The sequence below is a fragment of the Lycium barbarum genome, chromosome 8 (genome assembly GCF_019175385.1).
Source record: "Lycium barbarum isolate Lr01 chromosome 8, ASM1917538v2, whole genome shotgun sequence".
Classification (NCBI taxonomy): domain Eukaryota; kingdom Viridiplantae; phylum Streptophyta; class Magnoliopsida; order Solanales; family Solanaceae; genus Lycium; species Lycium barbarum.
Genome location: NC_083344.1, coordinates 49,411,468 through 49,429,621, shown reverse-complemented (window position 1 = coordinate 49,429,621; position 18,154 = coordinate 49,411,468).

The following is an 18,154-nucleotide window of genomic DNA, read 5'->3' as shown; positions in this document are numbered from 1 at the left end:
ATGGTTCCGGGGTTGATTTCCTCCCCCTCGACCGAAGAACCCAAATTGGCCAATACGTCGGCTTCGTTGTTCTACTCCCTGGGCACATGCTGCACTGTCCACTCTTTCATCCTTAACCTCGAAGACGTCATTCACTTTGTTAACGACCAAGAGAGAGTTGCACTTTGCTTCGATTATTTCAGCCCCCATACTCCGAGCTAATTCCAAACCTGCAATCATAGCCTCATACTCGGCTTCATTGTTAGTCAATTTAATAGTTCTAATCGACTGTATAATGGCATCCCCGGCGGGGGTTCTGAGGACGATGCCTAGCCCTGAACCTTTTAGGTTGGAGGCTCCGTCCGTGTGTAAAGACCAAATACCTGAAGCCTTTCCCGAGGTGAGCAGAAGTTCTTTGCGGGGGTAAAATCTGCCATAAAATCGGACAAGATTTGAGACTTAATGGCCGTCTGGGGTTTATATTCGATATCATATCCGCTAATCTCTACGGCCCATTTGGTCAGTCTACCCGACAATTCCGGCTTATGCATGATATTCTTTAGAGGATAAGTAGTCACTACGCATATCGAATGACATTGAAAGTAAGGTTTAAGCTTCCTTAAAGCACTTACCAATGCCAAAGCCAACTTTTCAAGGTGGGGATAACGGGTCTCCGTATCCCCTAAAGTACTACTCACATAATATATAGGAAATTGCGTACCTGATTCTTCTCGAACCAAAACACCACTTACCGCTGTCTCAGATACGACAAGGTAGAGAAATAACTGCTCATCTGCCTTTGGTGTGTGTAGCAGAGGCGGGCTGGACAAGTATCTTTTTAATTCCTGCAAGGCTCTTTGGCATTCCGGTGTTCAAACGAAGTCATTCTTCTTCCTTAATGAGGAGAAGAAACGGTGACTTTTATCCAAGGACCTCGAAATGAAAGGACTCAGCGCTGCTATCCTTCCGGTGAGCCTCTGCACTCCTTTGACATTATTCACCACCTCAATATACTCGATGGCTTTGATCTTGTCCGGGTTGATTTCAATCCCCCGATTGGATACCATGAAACCTAAGAACTTGCCAGATTGGACACTGAAGGCACATTTCTCCTGGTTAAGCTTCATGTTGTATTTACGGAGTACGTCAAAGGTTTCCTGCAAATGTTTTAAATGGTCGTCTGTTTCCAGGGACTTGACTACCATTTCATCAATATAAACTTCCATTGTTTGCCCTATCTGTTCTTCGAACATCCCATTAACTAGGCGTTGGTAAGTTGCACCGGCATTTTTTAACCCGAAGGGCATGATATTGTAACAGTAAGTCCCATACCGGGTAATAAAGGATGTTTCTCTTGATCCTCCGGGTGCATTCGGATTTGGTTATACCCGGAGTAAGCATCGAGAAAACTTAACATCTCATGCTCGGTCGTCGCATCGATCATTCTATCGATATGTGGCATCGAAAATGAATCCTTCGGGCATGCTTTGTTTAAATCCTTATAATCAACACACATTCTAAATTTATTACCTTTCTTCGGCACCACCACTACATTAGCTAGCAAATTCGGGTATTTTACCTCCCGGATAGAGCTTATTTTCAAAAGCTTTGTTACCTCATCTTTTACGAAGGCGTGTTTCGGCTCTGCTATGGGCCTCCTTTTCTGCTTCACCGGGGGAAATCTCCCGTCAAGGCTGAGCTTGTGAGTTGTCACTTCTGGTGGCACACCTGTCATATCTATATGTGACCACGCGAAACAATCAGCATTAGCTTGAAGAAATTTAATTAACTTGTTCCTGAGCTCCGAGGTTAACCCCGTGCCCAGGTATACCTTTCTATCCGATAGATATTCGAACAAGATGACTTGCTCCAGCTCCTCTACGATAGATTTGGTTGCATCCGAGTCATCCGGTAAGACGAACGATCTGGGTATGCCGAAATCATCATCTTCATTCCCCGGATCCGACCCCTTCTGCTCCGTTGTCGAACCCGTACCCTTTAATTGCTATTGAGCGTCCTTGCCTCCGACTGATTCATCATCCTTCAGATCCGGTTTATTGGGAAAGATTGGCGTTTCCTCAACCGTGAACATCTCCCTAGCAGCGGGCTGTTCACCTCGGATAGTTTTTATCCCCTCCGGGGTTGGGAATTTCAGCAGCTGATGTAGTGTAGATGACACAGCCCTCATGCTATGAATCCATGGTCTTCCAAGCAAAGCATTATACTTCATGTCCCTTTCGATGACATAGAACACCGTCTGCTAAATGGTGCCGTCAATGTTGACCGGCAAAGAAATCTCTCCCTTCGACTTGCCATATTGAACCCACTGAGTACTCGGGCAACCGGTACAATCTGATCGAGTAGCCTTAGCTGTTCGACCACTTTCTACCGGATGATGTTGGTCGAGCTACCTGGGTCAATCAAAATACGTTTAACTTATGATTTAAAAATAAGAATAGAAATTACCAATGCATCGTTGTGCGGTTGAATGATTCCTTATGCATCCTCATTGCTGAAGGAGATAGAACCCTCAAGTACGTAATCTTGGCTGCGCTTCTCACGCACAATGGAAACCTTTGTTCATTTCATCACCTGTCCTCGATGAGTGTTTGTGCCTCCGATTATCATATTGATTATATGTTGAGGTTTCACCTGTTCGTCCCGTTTGTGAGATTCTCTTTCCTTGTAGTGGCTTTTAGCTCGTTCACTCAGGAATTCTTGAAGGTGGTCATTCTTCAGTAACCGAGCTGCCTCCTCTCTTAGTTGGCGACAGTCCTCAGTTCTATGCCCATGGGTTCCATGATATTCACACATCACGCTTGGATCCCGTTGACCCGGGTCCGATCTTAGTGGACTCGGCCATCTCGCTTCTGCGATACGGCCAATAGTCGAGACAAGGTCAAAAATGTTAACATTGAAATTGTACTCCGATATCCTTGGCAAGTCTTTGTTGCTAGCCGAGCTTCCGGCATTACTCCTAGATGAGAGGCCTCGACTTTTTGTCTGGCGTTCAGCCCGTTTATCGCCCCTACTTGAAAAGTGACTGGCACTAACCCTTGATTTTTCCGACCTGAAGCTTGGCTTTTCCGAATGAGAGTATGGCCGATACCTTTCTCTCGATGGTATTGACTCCGGCTCGTAATTTTTCCTCGATCTCTCACAGCTTTTACGCATGTTTATGGGCCCCGGGGGAAGTTCGAGTTGGTCCTCCTCTACCCGAATCTTTGATTCGTATCTGTTATGGACATCTGCCCAGGTCACAGCCTCGTATTCCAGCAAGTTTTCTTTTAGTTTGAACGAGGCCGTCGAGCTCCGAGGATTAAGCCCTTTGGTAAAACCTTGTGCAACCCATTCCTCCGGAACCGGAGGGAGCTCCATCCAATCCCTTTGGAACCGGTTGACAAATTCACGTAACAACGCATCATCCCTTTGGGCTATACGAAAAATATCAGCCTTCTGGGCCTGCACCTTTTTAGCTCCAGCATGGGCTTTTATGAATGCATCCGCGAGCATCTCGAAAGAAGTGATTGAATGCTCGGGCAGATGGTCGTACCAAGTCAATGCTCCTTTCGATAGAGTTTTCCCAAACTTTTTCAACAACACGGACTCAATTTCATCCTCTTCGACGTCATTGCCTTTTACGGCACAAGTGTATGAAGTTTTGTGCTCCTGTGGGTCCGTTGTGCCGACATATTTCTGGATATCCAGCATTTTGAGCCTCTTCGGGATCAACTTCGGAGCTGCACTTGGAGGAAAAGGCCTTTGAATGTACCTCTTTGAATCTAGCCGTTTAAGAATAAGCGGAGCCCCCGGGATTTGATCAACCCGAGAGTTATACGTTTCCACTCTCTTCTCTGTTAAATCTACCTGCTTTGCCAAGGTCTCAAGCATCTTCAAAACTTCGGTGGATGAACCGGCTCCTGATCCATTACTTTCGATCTCCGGGTTTCATCCCTCCTCGGTTCAGTGACCCCTTTTGACCTTTCCGGAGCTGCCTTATCATTTTTGCTCTGCAGCTGAGCTATTGCAATTCCTTGCTCGGCTATAGCAGTCCCCTGTTCCTGTAACATTACAAAAAATTAAACGTAAGTTAATCTCATCCGGAGCATCGGGTACTTTCTGGCCTTGAGCCCGAGATGAAGTAATTGAGTTGTGAGTATTCAAGGGATCAGTGGTCGGTAAGGTGGCGTTCTCCTGGTTCACGGTGTTCTGCCGGTTGAGGCCTTCCCTCGAATCAATAGAGTTTGGGTCGATCGGATCTGCTGGTAGGCCTCGTAACCCACTGTTCTCGTTTTCGGCCACAATCTCGTTGTTGTTGACATGAAAAGACTGTCCCCTGCTCGCCATTTGTCCGTTTTTTGGTAGAAATTAGTATCCCTTAGTCAAACGGGTAGAAAGAGGTAAAGGCTAAGATTAAAAAACCACTATTATCCCAGCCCCACGGTGGGCGCCAAACTGTTTACCCTAATTTTAGGTAATCAATTGAATTTATAAGCGAGGTATAGGATATGTGGATGAACTTTAATCTATTTTGGGTTTGATGTGGGATACGTATGGATCTGTGTGCAATAGTATGTGTATGTGAATATATGCGTGTTACACCTCGTAGTTTCGTCCGTTGAGATTCGTTAGGCGTTAGTTGTCTTAATCGTGGAAACGGGAGTTACCTTAGGATATATGAGATTACATGTTCCCATATTATGGTTATACGGGTTTAAGCCCATGAAATGAGCTATGGAAGGATTTAAGAGCAAACAAATAAAGGAATGGAGTTTGTGGGAACTTTGGTAAAGCTTGGCAAACTTTTCGGACACACTTTTGGTCCAATTTGGTTGGGGCATATCTCCTAGAATATGAGGAGTTTTGGTGCGTTTCTTTTGTCCAAATTGAATTTCATCGAGTATAGTTTCCAACGCAACAAACCGCTCGTCAATGTGATGTCTGAGTAAAACGTTATAGCCATTCCTACGACAGACTATCTGAGCAGAAAATTTCTGCGGACCATTTGAAGGCCCGCAGGAATTTTGACGCCCCGCAAAAAATTCTGCGGTCCATCAAATTGACACAGCCCAGCGTCAAATGGTCACAGTGACCCATATTTTACTGCGCAGTTCTACGGACCATTTTGACGGTCCGTAGGAATTTTGACGGCCCGTCAAAATTGGCACAGGATTGCCCGACGGGATTTTAAGCTCCACTTTATATAATTTAGTCCAGTTCATTTAGACATTTCATCTTACCAAATCAGATCCAAAAGCTCTCTAAAAACCCTCTCTTCCACTCCATAAACTAATCCAAGCCAAAATTCAAGAGAGATTAAATATCAATAAGCAAGAATCAAGATACCCATGTGCTAGAGGTCTTGCTAGGGTTAATAAGCTCCAAGAATTCTTTCGATATTGAAGCTAGGGTTTTTCTTCAAGTGGAGTATTGCTATCCAAAACCCATCCTACACTATCAAAGGTAAGTTTTATGATCAATTCATGTTATTTAAGGTATTGAAAGGTTGAAACACTTGGATTATAGAAAGAGGTAGAAAATGGGTCATGAATGTGTGAATAGTGTCATTGTTGAGTAGTAGTTTGGGGTGAATTATGAATATTGGTATGTCAAGATTGCAAGTATGTTGTGAACGACATTTAGAACATGGAATAAGTATTATATGTGAGAAAATGCAATAATGAACTATGATCATGATTATGGAGAAATTGGAGTGAAACTACGAAATGTGGGTAATGTAGATGAATGATGATTGTTGCTGGTGATATTGTGAATGTTGTTATCGATGTTTGGGAGTTGATATGGAAAATGGGGAAAGTTGTATAAACAAAGTAAATGCTGCCCAATTTTCCCTAGAAATAGTAAGCACGTTTGAGTAATCGATTAGGTAATGCTAATGTGAATTCTCTTGAAGGTAAAAACGCGGGCAATGAAGGAGAACAAGCAGGCGATAGATTAGTTAAACGGAAAAGGTATGTGAGACTAGTCCTTTCTTTCTATGGCATGAATCCGATGGCAAGATTTTTCCTTCTTCTCCATGAATCCTCTATACCCCGGAAAGCTAAGGTCTATGTTCATGAATAGCTACATGAGATAAGAGATACATTACGAGCCCAATAATGATGATGATGAGCTTAAGTCTAAAGATCCTAGAGTTCATGGTATGATGTTCCTATATAGTTAATGATGTTGTTTATTGTATACACTCACCTTATACACTATTTCCTTCAAGGTGAGGTTGAATACTTATAAACGTCCATAATGGAATCGGGGGTTCACGACCTTATGTCACCCCGACATAGCCATAGTTGCCTTCAAGTTCTAATGTATGTTCTTAATGATAAATGTATAATGATGTTAAGTCATTATATGTCTATGAGATGATTAATAATGTAAGTTTATAATATGCCTATGCCATGTATGAAAATGTTGAGTTACGAAGGGTATATGACGATATGATTACACCTTGCCTAGATGGCTAGACATGTCATCGCTAATGCGGGCTGCTTATAATTACACCGTGCCTAGATGGCTGGACATGTCACCGCTAATGTGGGCTGCTTATGATTACACCGTGCCTAGATGGCTTGACATGTCACCGCTAATGTGGGCTGCTTATGATTCCACCGTGCCTAAATGGCCGGACATGTCACCGTTAAAGTGGGCTGCTTATGATGGTTACCCGGACGCGGGTTAACGATGATGATGATGACGCGATGGTATATATATATATATGCTATGATGATACCTGTACTATGATTATATAAGTATACGATATGCGTATGAAATGTATTCACCTATAAATCTCATGCAGGTTATATCTTCCTCCTATGGTTTGTGATTCTCTTATTATGCTTATTTCATTCATGTCTTACATACTCAGTACAATATTCGTACTGACGTCCGTTTTCTTTGGACGCTGTGTTCATGCCCATAGGTAGACAGGGAGACGGTGCAGATCCATAGGAGCCACCAGTAGATTTACAGGAGCACTCCATTATTCCGGAGGTTCTACTTGGTTTATTCTTTTGGGTAGATATGTACATGTATTATGGGCACGACGGGGTCTTGTCCCGTCCATATGTCTAGTACTCTAGTATAGGCTCGTAGATACGCATGTGTGGGTAGTATGGTCTCACGATGCTACGATCGTATATATGTGCATTATTATTTTGATAGCCGAAAGGCTTATGTATAGAATGTTAATTATGTTTCCAAATGAAAAATGATTTTTTTATGATTATGAGTATAAGAATGGTAAAGAAGTGTATAACGACTATGACGAGTAATAAAATGAGTGGTGCTCAGTGGTTAGCCCCGGATACCCGTCACGGCCCCTAATCGGGTCGTGACAAAAGTGGTATCAGAGCAGTTCAGTCCTAGGAAGTGTTTACGATCCATGTCTAGTAGAATCTTGTTTATGGTGTGTTGCGCGCCACACTAATAAACAGGAGGCTACAGGGCATTTAGGGAAAATGACCATCTTTCATCTTAAAAGATTGTGCGATAGAGCTGTATTATAAGATTATTCCCTCCCTAATTGTTCATTATAATTTCAGCAAAGCTGATGAAAGGAAAAGTTACGGCAGCCCAGAAGGGCAAGATGATGGTTGAAGAAGGTCTTGAACGAGAGCCGTCTATAGATATGGAGGAGGGCGAACCCCAGAATAAGGCCCTACCTCGGTTTTCCCATATTTCACGCACTTTCGAGGATCAGAGGGGAGCCTCAACTTTAGCCCCAGCACCCCTAGTCCCTCCTCCAGATGCCTCGGGCCAAGAGATGAGACAAGCTATTCTTTTACTGACTCAATTAATAGCCGCTCAAGCTCGGCAGCAGGATGTGGGCCACGATGATAGGGGTTGGAGAAAGAGAGTTAATTCTTCAGGGTTTGATCATGAGTTTAGGGGTGATCCGAGGCAACAATTCTCTAAGAACTCAGTTCGTTCAACAAGTAGTGCTCTTCCACAGTTTCTTAGACCCAGGTTTGATGGATCTACTTATTCTAGGTCACCCCAGAGTCTCAGAGTTTCCAGTCCTCGGATTCCGAGTGGTTCTAGTCAGACGAGATCCCCGGTACCACGATGTACTCAGTGTTCTAGGTTACATTCGCGACCGTGCCGCTTGGGCTCGGATGTTTGTTATGCCTGTGCTTGGCCAGGCCATTGAAAGCTCGACTGCCCATCACTATGTGGTAAAGATAAGGTTCGGACTACGGGAGTGGTAGCTGGCTCTTCGTCATCGGTACGCCCTCCAAGGCCAAGGCCACAAATGTTAGTAGGCGGTGATAGAGATCGAAGAGGAATGCCCAATCCAAGAGGATCCCAGCATCATATCTATGCGTTAGCTGTTATATCCCGTATTTTTATACATTGGGACATTTTAAGCTAAATGCGACAAGTTAAAAGACAAGACTATTTTAAGGTACGAAGTAGAGACTTTAACTTCCGATTTCGTTTCAAGTCACACGTTGCCCATAAAATTTCGTTTGGTATAGAAGTATTAATGGAAAGTTGGGATTAAATTAACCATGATTAGATTATTAAGTGGGATTAAAAACTAAATCAGTCCATTAAAATAGCCATAAGTGGTCGTGTAAGTTATGTTGAGTTGGTCAATGAAAATTGACTCAAGCTTGGGTGGGACACATGTCCAACTTGTGGACTGCATATATAAGTGAAAATGTTGATTCATGGTTCAACTAGCTAACCATTTCACCTTCACAAGTTGAGAGAAATCAAGAGATAGAGAGAGAAGCTCTCGGCCATGGCTGGCCGAGAATGAACTCCAAGGTTTGATCAAAAAAAATAAATTTCTCCATCAATTCAACTCCTTACCAAGTGCATAAGAACGTGTAGTAGTTGTTGGAAAGAAACAAGGAGGTGTGGCATGGCAATAATGTTGAAATTCGGCCAAGGTTGAAGAGTAAATTGTAAGGTAAGAATGATCATTTTTCGTGTATTGTATGATGATTTGAATGTAGAGTTTGTGCATGTTGTTGTTGGATTGTTGTTGTGGTTGAAGTTGCGATGAGTCGTGAGCTTAGGTGAAGCCATGCTTGGTTTTATCTTGCATATATTGTAGATGAGTTGAATGTGTAGCAACCTATGAAAAGGAACAAAGATTGTAAGAAGTTTTTGTGTGGTTATGTTGAAGCCGTGTAGGGGCTGGTTTAGAGGGAGTAATGGACTGTTTTATGTGATGCTTTAATTGTTGTTGTTATGGACATTGTGGTGCATTGTATGCCTTATGAATATGTGAGTTGAGGTGTAAAAGAAATGATTTATGTTGAAGTAGAAAAACAGTCCAAACCGTGGACTGTTTTAATGAAAGGGGTAGATTAGTGTATTTTGAATGTTGATTGTTGTTATGGACGTTTAGTGAAGAAGGAGTTAATGATTCAAGTTGAAATTGAAATGGTTTGTGGGCTGTTGTAAGAATTAAAATGATGCTAAAACAGTTCTAATAATCATATAAGTAATGTTGTGTTGTTGTCGTTGTAATTGAAGTTGGAAAATTTCGAATTGAAAATGGTAATGTTGTGTGGGTTGTTTGGCCGTGAATAGGGGACTGTTTTAAATAATCCCGGGTTGGTACTTGAAAGTATGATTAACAATATTAGCTTGGAATACTAGTTGGGTTGAATGCGAACGAAACGTCGTCAAAATGTTAGAAAGGGATTATTATCGTTAAAATACACGTATTGAATTCCCTCGTGGACTAATCGTAACTCTTGATATCTTGATATAGGATAAGGTACTATTGGGTAGCGAGTACGAGTTATAATACGACTAAACGCTAAAGGTATGTAAAGCCTAATCCTTCCTTCTTTTGGCATGTCCTAGACGTAAGTAAGAAATGATATGAGCCTTGGGGTAAACTCTACTCTCTAGTTCCAAGCATGACTTATGATTCTATTCATTCCTTAATGTTATTGTCACGAGCCTACTATATGATTGACTAACAAATGATGTATGGAAATTCCTACTCTTAAAGAATTGCATAATTAGAGTCATATTTGACTTTCAAAAGCCATATCATGTTAGATTGATACATGTATATGAATCCTGAAACGTTCCTTGCTATGGTTTGTAATAAAATTTAGAAAGAACTGAATATGATTATTATCCTGACACTTGAAAGTTGATTAGTTACTTATCTATTGAGTCTCCAAAGATGATTTGCATGTATGTGGTTGCTTATTATTCTGCTCGTGCTTACCGTTACATCCTTCACTGAGTCCCGGGCCAGGACACGTTTTCGTGCGCATATTTACTATATTATTCACCGAGTCCCTCACTAGAGGGCCGGGACACGTTATATATATATATATATATATGATATGATGGTATGATGATATGATGACATGATGATACGGGGATGGCGGCCAGGATGGCATATGATCATTATTTCACCGAGTCCCTCACTAGAGGGTCGGGACACGTATATGTACATGTTTATAATGCTATGATTTTAATTACAGAGCCCCTCACTAGAGGGCCGGGACACGTTATATATGTTATGTACAGAATGATTATTCATCTTTGACTACTAAACTCTATATTGATTTTGGTATGAGGTTGATAAATATGAATTATGTTCAAAGGTAAGTTTTATGGATTTCTGTTTGTTGCATTAGATCCTACACTCCTTGTCTCAGTATGATTTTATGTACTATATTTCATGCTTTACATGCTCAGTACATATTCCGTACTGACCCCCTTTCTTCGGGGGGCTGCGTTCATGCCCGCAGGTACAGACGTTCGTTTGGGAGATCCGCCAGCCTAGGATATCTATTCAGCTACTTGGGATTGCTCCTTTGTTCCGGAGCCTATCTTGTGGTATAAATCCCTTTTGTTGTATATATATGTGTTTGTTCGGGGTACGGCGGGGCCCTGTCCGTCATATGACACTGTCATTACTCTTAGAGGTCTGTGGACATTTGTGTGGGTCTGTATATAGTTGTTGTTTTGTCGTATGGATATGACTTATGTTTGGGGCGTACCCATTCGTAGTGGCAGCCTTGTCGGCTTGCGTATATATATATATATATATATATGTTTGGGATGTTGCGTGTAGTGGCAGCCTTGTCGGCTTGCGTAGATATATATATGTTTGTTGTTGGAAATTGTAACTCCTCAGGAGACAGGTGGCTATGACATGCATATATGTGACAGCTTAAAAATAACGTCTTGCCTTTTTATACAAATAAGTTCTCGATATGCTGGCTGTAAATGATTATAGTTAACAGGTGATATGAGTGTCCAACTCGGGCACTAGTCACGGCCTACGGGGTTGGGTCGTGACATTAGCTGAGCAACAGGATTTTGAGTCTCCCCTCGATATTGTCCCAGGTATATTGCTAGTATCCTCTTATGATATGTGTGCATCGATTGATTCAGATCCTATGCTGTCATGTATCACTCCCGTTGTGATGATTGCGTTGAGGTGAAAAATCTGAGCCAATCCAACAATTTGAGATGACTATATTTGTTAGTGACCTAGTGATAGCCAGAATCGTGATTTACGAGTAAGTTGATTGACAATGAGTGAATATAGATAATATGTGTATGTATATATATATATATATATATATATATATATATATATATATATATATTGGAATTCTAGACTGAGTGTGCAGGCACAACTTATGAGACAAGCTCTATTATTTATATCCTTATATGGTAAGTGATCTTGTGTTGCTGGGTTGCATATTATGTGTGTCCCGATATATGTCCTATTGAGACATCGGACGTGTTTTCTGGGCTATGTGCAGGTTTGGGATTGTTATGCTTACAAGAGAAACTCTGCCGAAATTTTCCCAGAATCTAAAGGAGATAAAATATAAGCTTGTAATATGTCCTAACGGGAAAAGATGTTGTGCAAAAAGTAATGGCAGGACGAGATTAAGTTAGGAGTATCATTGACAACTACAAGAGATGAGTTAAATATTATTGAATTTATAGTAAAGGTAATTATAAGATCGACATTGATATGGTAACGAGAAATGCTAGAGTAAATTAGAGAGACTGGTAGTGCTAAAACACGGCATAGGAGAGGAAATGGTAACTCTAATAGAGTGCGATACTGGAGTATTGATTGGATGGATAAGCACGAGTAAGATACAATAAGCTTATTAGCAAAATAAAGTAACAGCATGACTGAGGCAGGGGTATGAAATACGAAGGGGGTATAACGAATGTGAATCCATTGGTAAAACAACTTATATGGTAAGTGTAATAGGGTTGATTAGAAAGAGTAACAGGTTGAGTATGCTTACTTCGCAAGGTTTATTCTATTTTACGAGTAGGCTTGCGAACGAGGTAAAGAAGTGGCACTCTATAGCGTTGATTATGATCAAGATATAATGAGAGTGTGGCAAGAACTGTAATACAATGTAAGTAAAGTATAGTGAGGAAACGACTAAAGATGTGACATGTTCTATATGAATAAAGAATGAATGCAAGTGAGAAACCAACAAGCGAGCCATGGGGTAGTAGATGAGAAAGCTTATAAGACCTTGTTAAGGGAAAGTCCAGCATAGAGGTTCCTCAATGATAGAGATGATAGCAAGCAATGACAAAAAGGGAAGACAACTTGAAAAAAAAATTAGGGAAAAGTGATATGGCAAAGCAGTAACAGTTGGTGATCTGTATAATCGAGATCACGAGTGATATCTTTGGCTGAATGTAAAAGACCAAGACTATGGAAAGGTGAATAACGAAATAAAATGATTGTTAGGAGAAGGATTAACATAATAAGGATGAGAGGGGATGATCAGAGTGAACAGAATAAGTTTTGGAAGTGAAGAACGAATTGTATAGAGGTAATATATTCTAAAGGACAAAGCGGTATTGAGTTAAGGATAGGATTCCTTGTGCGAAGAATAAAGGATTGATTATAAAAAGGGAGGTAATAAGATAAATTGAGGAGGAAAGAATGTAATGGAATAAGTGCGGGTATAGAAAGAAAAGGAAATATACGAAGTACGCGTGCTTAAGAAGTAGTCGTATTATGAGAAAAGGAAGACGCATCTCCTACGAATATCCTATACCAGGTTAGAACGAGTAAAGTATATGACGTAATGAGTTGAGAGAAAAAAATGTGGCCATGAATTACAAGTTTACCGTACGATGATAAAGCGATAGAGCAAAGCTATCATTAACGACAAATACAATATGATTATGATTGGTTTTGAAATCAATGTTGAGTGCGACACAAGAGTAAAAGAGTATGAGGCATAAGGGGTATTAGTTGCGCATGTGACTTAGGCCCTGGAAAACAAAGATGACGTTACAAGTGAATATTTAGCACCGAAGAAGAGAGCAAGTGACATTGCATGTATGGTATGGATAACTAGGAATACTACTATTGTGAGCATCCCTATGGGAGCAAATAACTTAGGGAATATTGTAAAGGATAGCGATGCTATAGTGGAATAAAGGCGATGGAATTGACAGTAGAGTCGCTTGTTAATGATATTGCGAGTTATAAGTGACAAATAAGAAGAGACAAAAAGTTTTCTATAATAGAATATAAGATGTGGTAATCAGGGGACTAATAAAGGAGAGAAAAGAGTGTGACGAGATAAGTTATATGGGATAGACAAAAGAGTTTTGGTATGTGTGAGGTACGTAAAATAGAACGGACTAAAGGAAGGGAAGTTTATGAATAATATTAGATGTTCGTACACGAATCACACAAGAATGGTTATGTAACCTGTAAGTATTTACATATCGAGAATGAAACCAATGGGGTACGTAGAAAGAAGACTAGGGGGTAAACAAGAATAGTGTATTTGTGATACTCCGGGTCAGTTGAGGGAGAATATAGGGTAAATTAAGTCGAAATGTCGAGTCGGAATTATCATTAAGGACAAATAGGACAATTACTCTGGATATGATATAAGTATATGCTATATGTTTCCTACGATAACCCTGAGATAGGTTAGATTACTTACGAATTCCATAGGATCATTGAATAAAGGGGGTTTTACCAGAAGAATATTACGCCTTGGAACTTTCATTTTTGTATCATTGTGGTTATAGCGAATTTCCAACAGCTTACCAAAGGGTTATGAAGTTCTCAAAAATTATGAAGTCTTGAATGAGTCGACGAGGGACACCTACGACAAGACATCTCGGATTGAATTTATCTAAACTCTACAGATGTATTCAATACCATTATTATGGTCACATGGAAGAAAGAAAGTGGGAAAGATTTGCAAACCATGTAAGACTTAATATCATTATTGACCAAGAAAAAGGATCGACGAGACTTAGAATTTCAAATGAAAGATTGGGTATTCTTGAAGGTGTTGCCAATGAAGGGCGTCATGAGATTTGGCAAAAAGGGCAAGCTTAGTCCCCGATACATTGGACCTTGTGAGATTGTACGCAAGATAGGCCAAGTGGCTTATGAATTAGACCTACCTGCGGATTTGGAGTCAGTCCATCCAGTTTTCCATGTATCGATGCTTCGTAAGTGTATTGGAGATTCTTCTAGAATTGTGCCAATAGATGATGTCCAAGTTACTAAGCAATTGTCTTATGAAGAAGTCCCCATTGCCATTTTAGACAGGCAAGTACGAAAGCTAAAAACTAAAGAGGTAGTTTCAGTTAAAGTTTTACGGAAGAATAATAATAGAGAGGAAATGACTTGGGAAGCTGAGGAGGACATGAAGTCCGAGTACCCGTATTTATTTTCACCTTCAGAAGAGATTCAGGCAGAGACGCCATTAACCTTAGGTATGTAATGCTTTTTCTTGACGCTTACTTGGTCGTGTGTGGCCATGGTTATTGTCGTGTTGTTATAGCCCCGTGAGGCGATGTATTTTGGGTTGCTGTGCAGGATGGTAGTGCCATATTATAGGGGAAACTCTGGCGAATTTTTTGTAGAATCCCTAAGAGTCTATCATTCGAGGACGAATGTTTCTAAGGGGGGGGGGGGGGGGAGAATGTTACACCTCGTAGTTTCATCCGTTGAGATTCGTTAGGCGTTAGTTGTCTTAATCGCGGAAACGGGAGTTACCTTAGGATATATGAGATTACATGTTCCCATATTATGGTTATATGGGTTTAAGCCCATGAAATGAGCTAGGGAAGGATTTAAGAGCAAATAAATAAAGGAATGGAGTTTGTGGGAACTTTGGTAAAGCTTGGCAAACTTTTCTGACAGAATTTTGGTCCAAATTGGTGAGAACATATCTCCTATAATATGAGGAGTTTTGGTGCGTTTCTTTTGTCCAAATTGAATTTCATCGAGTCTAGTTTCCAACGCAACAAACCGTTCATCAATGTGACGTCTGAGTACAAAGTTATGGCCATTCTACTACAGACTGTCTGAGTAGAAAATTTCTGCAGACCATTTGACGCCCCACAGAAAATTCTGCGGTCCGTCAAATTGACACAGCCCAGCGTCAAGTGGTCACAGTGACCCATATTTGACTGGGCAGTTCTACGAACCATTTTGACAGTCCGTAGGAATTTTGACGGCCCGTCAAAATTGGCGCAGGATTGCCCAACGGGATTTTAAGCTCCGCTTTATATAATTTAGTCCACTTCATTTGGACATTTCATCTTACCAAATCAGATCCAAAAGCTCTCTAAAAACCCTCTCTTCCACTCCATAAACTAATCCAAGCCAAAATCTAAGAGAGATTAAATATCAATAAGCAAGAATCAAGATACCCATGTGCTAGAGGTCTTGCTAGGGTTAATAAGCTCCAAGAATTCTTTCGATATTGAAGCTAGGGTTTTTCTTCAAGTGGAGTATTGCTATCCAAAACCCATCCTACACTATCAAAGGTAAGTTTTATGATCAATTCATGTTATTTAAGGTATTGAAAGGTTGAAACACTTGGATTATAGAAAGAGGTAGAAAATGGGCCATGAATGTGTGAATAGTGTCATTGTTGAGTAGTAGTTTGGGGTGAATTACGAATATTGGTATATCATGATTGCAAGTATGTTGTGAACGACATTTAGAACATGGAATAAGTATTATATGTGAGAAAATGCAATAATGAACTATGATCATGATTATGGAGAAATTGGAGTGAAACTACGAAATGTGGGTAATGTAGATGAATGATGATTGTTGCTGGTGATATTGTGAATGTTGTTATTGATGTTTGGGAGTTGATATGGAAAATGGGGAAAGTCGTATAAACAAAGGAAATGCTGCCCAATTTTCCCTAGAAATAGTAAGCATGTTTAAGTAATCGATTAGGTAATGCTAATGTGAATTCTCTTGAAGGTAAAAACGTGGGCAATGAAGGAGAATAAGCAGGCGATAGATTAGTTAAACGGAAACGGTATGTGAGTAGTCCTTTCTTTCTATGGCATGAATCCGATGGCATGATTTTTCCTTCTTCTCCATGAATCCTCTATACCCCGGAAAGCTAAAAGTCTATGTTCATGAATAGCTACATGAGATAAGAGATACATTACGAGCCCAATAATGATGATGATGAGCTTAAGTCTAAAGATCCTAGAGTTCATGGTATGATGTTCCTATATAGTTAATGATGTTGTTTATTGTATACACTCACCTTATACACTATTTTCTTCAAGGTGAGGTTGAATACTTATAAACGTCCATAATGGAATCGGGGGTTCACGACCTTATGTCACCCCGACATAGCCATAGTTGCCTTCAAGTTCTAATGTATGTTTTTAATGATAAATGTATAATGATGTTAAGTCATGATATGTTTATGAGATGATTAATAATGTAAGTTTATAATATGCCTATGCCATGTATGAAAATGTTGAGTTACGAAGGGCATATGACGATATGATTACACTGTGCCTAGATGGCTGGACACGTCACCGCTAATGCGGGCTGCTTATGATTACACCGTCCCTAGATGGCTGGACATGTCACCGCTAATGCGGGCTGCTTATGATTACACCGTGCCTAGATGGCTGGACATGTTACCGCTAATGCGGGCTGCTTATGATTCCACCGTGCCTAAATGGCCAGACATGTCACCGCTAAAGCGGGATGCTTATGATGGTTACCCGGACGCTGGTTAACGATGATGATGATGACGCGATGATATATATATATATATATATATATATATATATGCTATGATGATACCTGTACTATGATTATATAAGTATACGATATATGTATGAAATGTATTCACCTATAAATCTTATGCAGGTTATATCTTCCTCCTATGGTTTGTGATTCTCCTATTATGCTTATTTCATTCATGTCTTACATACTTAGTACAATATTCGTACTGACGTCCGTTTTCTTTGGACGTTGTGTTCATGCCCACAGGTAGACAGGGAGGCGGTGCAGATCCATAGGAGCCACCAGTAGATTTACAGGAGCACTCCATTATTCCGGAGGTGCTACTTGGTTTATTCTTTTGGGTAGATGTGTACATGTATTATGGGCACGACGGGGTCTTGTCCCGTCCATATGTCTAGTACTCTAGTAGAGGCTTGTAGATACGCATGTGTGGGTAGTATGTCTCACGATGCTACGATCGTATATATGTACATTATTATTTTGATAGCCGAAAGGCTTATGTATATAAAGTTAATTATGTTTCCAAATGAAAAATGATTTTTTTATGATTATGAGTATAAGAATGGTAAAGAAGTGTATAACGACTATGACGAGTAAGAAAATGAGTGGTGCTCGGTGGTTAGCCCCGGGTACCCGTCACGGCCCCTAGTCGGGTCGTGACAATGCATTAGTGACTTGAATAAAGATGTAGATATTTATGATTAAGCTAATTATGTTGAATGAATAAGCATAAATAAAACGCCACTCATTCAGACCAAAAGAGAGAGAGAGAGAGAGAGAGAGAGAGCTTCAATATATATATTTTCTATTACAATGTTCTAGATCTCAAAAAGCTAACCCCTAAAAGTAGGGAAATGTCATCTATTTATAGTTTTGCCTCATGGGCCTTTCATACTACACAAAGCCCTTTTGGAATAAAGAAACCCTAAAAGGATAAGATAGGACCGTACGGTCTGACACCCGTACGGTTGTCAGTACAAAATGGCAGAACGGTCTTGACGCGTGGCGGTTCCGCAACTGGTTAATCGGACTAACAGCCACGTTCAATTCGGACACGGAGAAACCGGACTAACGGCCATGAAAACCTGACTTGGCGAAACCGGGCTAACGACAACGCAGAGTTTG